The sequence below is a fragment of the Pollicipes pollicipes genome, unplaced genomic scaffold, assembly GCF_011947565.3.
Source record: "Pollicipes pollicipes isolate AB1234 unplaced genomic scaffold, Ppol_2.1 Scaffold_5724;HRSCAF=6776_pilon_pilon_pilon, whole genome shotgun sequence".
Taxonomy (NCBI): Eukaryota; Metazoa; Arthropoda; class Thecostraca; order Pollicipedomorpha; family Pollicipedidae; genus Pollicipes; species Pollicipes pollicipes.
Genome location: NW_023596746.1, coordinates 1,288,001 through 1,295,171, shown reverse-complemented (window position 1 = coordinate 1,295,171; position 7,171 = coordinate 1,288,001).

Genomic DNA, 7,171 nt, shown 5'->3' with positions numbered 1-7,171 from the left:
CAACCTAGTCGTGAGAGAAGACTGCGACGTGCCATGCACAGTAGCACCGACACAGCTACAACCATATATAGCCACTGGGCACTGAGCCATTGATGGATTAAAAAAAAAAACTTCGCGCTTTGCCGTAAATTTAAGGAGAACGTGTTCGCATAGAGCTTTACATCAGGCAATAGGCTGCATTACCACTTCCGGACACCGGCAGGACGGCAGGTCGACCATCGAGTCGGTGCCGGTTACAGTCTGCTTGCATCTGTTTGTCTTATGGTTGCTGATCAAAGCTTCAGTCAGGTCTGATAATTTGCAGATGGCATACAGCATGTTGCAAATACCAGCATGGCTCACGAACTTTTGCGCATGCACAGCCATTGTCCGCCTGACTACTGGAGAGAACTGCTGCGGAATTTCTCGCGTACGTTTACCAGCATGAGGTTGAGAATTGCAGCTTGAGAATTGTTGGACGCGATGCATAGGTAAGCTCACCGTCCACAGGGTATCTGCTGTCATCTATTTCCAGACGCCGAAGCTGGATAACTGGGAAGTAATCAACACTGGGAGAGTTGGATGGGCGGGCTACGCATTTCTTGCGTGCATGCCCTTAGAAATGGAACTCTTTAGCACAGAGATGGAACGAGCCATGAAAGCAGTTGTGCTGGGAAACAACTGCATGTTATTTTTCCTAAAGTGACCAAAATATCGTGATCCCAAAAAAACAGTTTTCCAGGCACAACAGATCACGAACAACAGGCGCATTACCACTTAAGCGCTTTGTCTTGCACCGTAACAATGTGTGCGAAAACACTGCCCCAGGTGGTGTTTAGTAGAGACGGTTTATCGGCAACCCTGCCGAGGCGGGCCGGAGCTGCGGACTGGCTCATCGGCAGGGGTGAAAGCAGGCGGACAGGAGCTGTGGACCAGCTCATCGGCAGGGGTGAGGGGAGGAGGCCCGTAGATGTGGACCAGCTCATCGGCAGAGGTAGGAGGAAGCTGGCCGGAGTTGCCGACTAGCTTATCGATAGGGGTGAGAGGAGGCGGGCCGGAGCTGCGGACCAGCTCATCGGCAGGGGTGAGGGAAGGAGGCCCGTAGCTGTGGACCAGCCCATCGGCAGAGGTAGGAGGAGGCCGGCCGGAGTTGCCGACTAGCTTATCGGTAGGGGTGAGAGGAGGCGGGCCGGAGCTGTGGACCAGCTCATCGGCAGGGATGGGAATATTGACCGTCAGCCACCTCCGCACTGGGGTGCAGGAGGTGATCTGATCAGCCCATCTGCTGGGATGAGGGGAGGTGTCGCGGGACTGTGGCTCCGGCCATCAGCGGGGGTGAGAGGGCCGCCACCGGCCACCTCCTCCGGGCCGACAGGTGATCTGGATCAGCTCATCAGCAGGGACGAGAGGAGCCGCCGCCGATCGGTCTGATCGTGCGGCGGCGTCGCGCGGCCGCTTTGTGGGAAGCATCCGGCGTCCATTGTGCCACTTCGCCGCCAAAACATGCTTTTAGTGGGCGCCTATCGGCCTTATGATCTGCGGGCATTAGATCCGGCGGAGATGGCTCGATAATACGGCATACCTGAGACTCAGTGCTGACCCGGAACGGATCAGGGCACATCTTTGCACGGCCTCCATACTAAGTAGTGGAAGCGCAACTGTCACTGTGGCTTTGTCTGTAAGGTCGCCTTTGTGTGCGGTGTACATGTACTCATGTAACGGGCCTAGTGAGCAAAGCAGCCGCTTCTAGAGACCGGCAAACTCGACAGCCCAGGTCGCCATGTTACGGTGAGATTTCGGCGTGTGAAACACATGCAACGTTGATCGTGAGCTTCTCTGTAAGACGCGTGCAACTTATGCATTCATCACATGTAACTGTGACGTCCTAATTCATAATTTCCCCAGGTGTCATGACATGTTGCCGGGTGTTGGCGCCAGGAATACTGAGCTGCACTATATCTGCGTCGCCGGACTGACGCGGTGTGGCATCTGCTGTCCCGTGTATTTTGGTCTGCGATGCGAGCGTCGTGCACTGGCCGGTTTTTGCGCACATAACTGCGAAAATACGCATGCATGATTGGAATACTGCGAAGCTGGGAAGCCGCCGTTTATTTAAAGACTGCTGCGAAGGGACATTTTCGCCATTTGGATGTCCTAGCCGTGCCCATCAAACGATGTTCCTGACTACCGTGGGCTCCAACTTTGAAATTCCGCGAGATCTACGCAGAACTTTTTGGAGGCAAGTTACCACTTGCCGGTGAAAGAAATACATTTAATGGTTTCTTTGTCTTTCATTTAACAAATAACGGCTTTCCTTTTCACACATTGAACGATTCTTTCGGCAACGAAGTGCAAAACATCGCGACTTCAATTACTTCTTCCGTCCCCGCGGAAAAAGTGACTGAGCACGCACTAGCGACACCTTTGGTCGTGTCAATTTGGACCATGCGGCAAGTCCGCTTTAAAGCTTGGCTTGGTGGGAACATCGCAAACCGATGCGTGGATTGGCCGCCTCGTGACCACGCGGTCGTGATACGCGACGGGCCGCCGGATATGCTCCGGTTTACCCTGCTCTGTTCGCCGTGAAGCGTTGTGACACAAGGACGGCTGTGATGCTATCGCCCATTGCAGTTCCACGCGGCGTGAAACTTCCGGAAGATTACCAGGAACCGGGCACGGACGCTGGGCCGGAGTCTCTGGGGTCAGGTTTCGTGGTGCCGACAGGACCTAAAAGGTCCTCACGCGCTCCAGTGAGTCGGGGACGACAGGCCCCACAAGGTCACCACGGTGACAAAGACTCGTGGGACTCGCAAAGCAGGGAACGGGCCGTCGTCATCGTCTCGGAACTTCCTGAGACGATGGCACTCGCAGGTTTTTGTGTTCGGTGGGCAGGGGTGCCTGCGCGGTCAGGCTGCACCGTCTCCTGGGAACCTTTCTGCAGATATGGTGCGTCCGGCCAGGACGTTTGCTTCGCACTCCGCGACCTCATCAAACCAGTTTTACAAGACACAAAGTGTGATGTACGACTGCACACATTAAAGGAGTGTCCCGCCTTTGGGACACGTTCAAAAACGTACTCCTGTGGCACCTAAGGACTAGTTACGTCTCATGAAAGCACTGGGTGGTGCCACTGCAACACCGTCAGACACAAAAGGATAGCAATTATAATTATTCTTCAGTGCAAACTACGCTGCCAACCCGTTGTAACAGCACTACGCTTCTCCCTGAGAGCACTACACTTCCTTCGCGCGTGCGTGCGTGCGTGCGTGCGTGTGTGTGTGTGTGTGTGTGTGTGTGTGTGTGTGTGTGTGTGTGTGTGTGTGTGTGCGTGTGTGTGTGTGCGTATATATATACGTGTGTGTGTGTGTGTGTGCGTGTGTTGTGTGTGTGTGTGTGTGTGTGTGTGTGTGCGTGTGTGTGTGTGTGTGTGTGTGTGTGTGTGTGTGTGTGTGTGTGGTGTGTGTGTGTGTGTGTGTGTGTGTGTGTGTGTGTGTGTGTGTGTGTGTGTGTGTGTGTGTGTGTGTGTGTGTGTGTGTGTGTGTGTGATGTGTGTGTGTGTGTGTGTGTGTGTGTGTGTGTGTGTGTGTGTGTGTGTGTGTGTGTGTGTGTGTGTGTGTGTGTGTGTGTGTGTGTGTGTGTGTGTGTGTTGTGTGTGTGTGTGTGTGTGCGCGGGTATGTGTGATTTTGGGGTGTACAAGAATCGCAACCCCCTGCCGTCGCATGATGTCGTCGCGACGGGTCGCCGTGTCGTGCCATACGGTACGACAACCGTGTGTTCACTGCGCATGATAGGATTTAGCAACATAACGCAGGACATGCATTCCATACAGCCATACAATGTAACATGGGTGCGCGGCTGCAAAATAACAGTTCCTTCTAAAACAGCAAAGACGGCGCCAGCCAACAATGGGCCATATCTACTTCAAAACCGGTTGTAATTGAGTGCGCGCGCGAGTGTGTGTGTGAGTGTGTGTGCAAGATTCATATCTCCGGATTGTGCCTGGATTTGTAGCGCATACAGGATATACGGTGCGGAGTAAATGGAGATCTGTGCACACCTCACAGCTTGCTGTTTGTACCACCCCGTCACGTCTGTGCGGTACATCTTTCGGTATTGTGTGATAGCCTTAACAGCAAAACCAACAGTCAAAATGTCACAGTCGGTGCAGATATGGAGAGATTGCCGTTATCGACTTTCACCATCGTAGGTGGTGACGGCACTGCCGCTTTCTGGGGTGCCTTCTGAATAATTCCGCGAAGCGTAATACAAGTTGTTCTGCCAAATTCGAAAACTTGTTGCACAAGCTCCTGCAGTTAAACTTGCCTCCATGTTTGGTCGCCGAAATTCGGTATCGTTGTACAAGGTCCGTGCAGCATTAACATGCAAAGGACAAAAAAAAAACCCAGCTATTTCAGGAGATATTCTGAGAACTCCGCGCTCGACATGGTGCTGTCGTGCGGTTTTGCAAGCGTGAAGCGGTTATGCAATGAGTATTGTCGATGCTGTTTCAAGTTTTAAGGGTAAGTCAAGCCAAAACTCACACCAAGCCGTGATCAAGGTTTGCCTTGATCACCCTACACCACGTATCAGAGTCAGGTCGACTACTGTGTGCCCGTGGTGGTGCGTCATACAAGGTCAAGGCCGTCTGAGATCAGGTCTCGGTCTCTGATCAGACAGTGCCAGTGGATATTTTACAACATAGTATTATCATCGCCGCACGAGGCGATGCAAGTGCAAGGTTTATCCTAGGAAGAGGTGAGAAGGTTAAGCAATGCCTTCGAGGTTACCTCACATCACCACACGCTGTAAGTAAATGGTGGCATGCCTTGACTCAACCATAATTCATCTGTGAAACTTTGCAAAACTTGCATGTGGATTGAAAGAAAAAATCATGATTTGACTCCATCTGACTCCACCCGAAAGTTCAGCTGAACAGATTCAGGTAAGCTAATTGTAGTAACTGCCGCTGAAGACGTACGGCTCTACCAGTCCGTTCGGTCTGTTGATCGTTTGATCTAATGCATCGAGTGAGGAATCTTTTTAATGGCGCATTCAAGCTATCAAGATGCAAGGACTAGGTTACTTTGTTAACATTTTGGACGAAATGTTTGCTCTACTGTAAAACAAATTTTGTTAACCGCGTGTAGTCTGAAAACACAAACAAGTTGTGTGAAAATGAATTAACCCAGATTGCACTCCGTGCTTAGAGCAGGAATGCATTGCTTGCCTGATAACATAACTGCATAAATGTGCAGTTAAATACGTGATGATGCTGAAACGAAAGGATGACATGTCAAAATGACCTGGACGCAACTAAATCAAAACTCCACCGCTGCGTTTCCGTGGAACGTGATCCAGCCATCACTACCCCCACCCCACGCCAATTTTCTATCGCCGGTAAATTGGTCCAATGCCGGCGTGACACATGTGACGGCCGTTTAGCGGCGTTTCCGGCGCGCCGACGCGATGTCAGCCGCCGGACACGTGGCGACAGCACGTGGGGACGGGCGGCACGTGTGTCACCCTCCCCGGGCGTCACCGGCGTCGGACGCGCCGGACGCCGCTCGCGCCGCCGACGTTGGCGATTTACGAGCGGGGACGCGGCGGGGAGCGGCGCTCGTAACGTGCCGCCTCGCTGTCAGCTGATCCTCCGCCGAGATGGGCTGCACGGGCGCAGCGGCGGCGCCAGGGGTCCGTGGGAGGGGGGCGGGGCGGTTAGGCGGAGTTGCACTGAGGACATGGGTGAGAGCACGTGCTCAATTAGAACCTATGGCCTCCGTGTTCAAAGCGCGCCAGTAGCCATGTGACCAGGTGGCGACCGTCCACGATACACGGAAGCATATACATCAGGTGTTCAAGACGTGTTGTAGGAACGTTTTCTGGATATTCAAGGAAAGCGAAGAAGAAACCATTGCAGTCAAGTTATGCATCGCACAGGTTTGCCGACTTCGCGATTAAAGGACATATGACTCGCGATGAGACTACCTCTTGAATGAGACTACTTGGATGCAAATACTTAAGAAAAGACAGGTTCTTGACTTAAGCAATGACAGGTTCATCCTTACATCACTTGTATCACCATATATGTATACAACTCACGGCTGATATATATATATATATATATATATATATATATATATATATATATATATATATATATATATATATACAAATCACAGCTGATAATCACAGTGCCAGTCAATACTCATCGATGATAAGGATTGGGCCGGTTCAAACCTCATTCCTTGGTGCTCTTACCACTTTGATTCGATACTTTTGAAGACGTTAGGTCTAGCTAGCAACAGCCGTGTATTTAAACGCGTAGAAGGCTGCGGAATGCTCTCCACATTTATTTTTTATCTTTCAGTTTCGCAGGAGTTTCTTAGCGCCGTAAAATTCTGCAATACTTGATATATATATATATATATATATATAATATATATATTATATATATATATATAGATATATAATCATGGAGTCAATGGAAGGCGAGTCTGCGTAGCGCAGATTTTTTACTTTTCGTCTTGGCAGTGTGCTCAAAGTGACTGTCCAGTGTTGAGGCCAAAGGCAAAGCGCAAAATGACAATGCATCGCTTGTTTGAGGTTTGTAAAAACAAAAGTGCTTTAAGGAGTCATTATTTTGCCCGTGCTAGGCAAAATGAAATGATCATCAAGTTTTTGATAATCTTTACACCCTGGCAGAGAGTTACAGAACTCAAAACACTAACAAGCACTGCTGAAGCAGGAGCGGTCTGCTTAAAACTTGTGACGATCATCTATGTTTATTTAAGTCTCACTTGTGACATGGAAAATAGATGCATTATCAACGAAACAATGTGAGACAGTTGGTGCCATTGACGATATATCTCATAAAAACAAAAACATAATTCTCCTACACTTGTGATTTTTGTTTCCCGGAACACATTTGGCAGTATTGCTTTGCGTACCTGGCTTATCAACTGGTTGGAAGGAAGGGAAGCAGCAGATTTTTCGTGGGAACTCTAGCAGAGAGCCCTTTTGTCAAAGACCATTCGCATCCAAGTTTTAGCACCGACCCCCGACCGAGCTTTCCGCTCGGAACGCCCCTGCTTGCGTAAAACTAATGAAAGGCTGAAAAGGCAGGTCGTAAATGCAGAAAATAGAGCGTAATTGAATGGTGGACCTAAATTGGCGCAGGGCGACAATGATGAG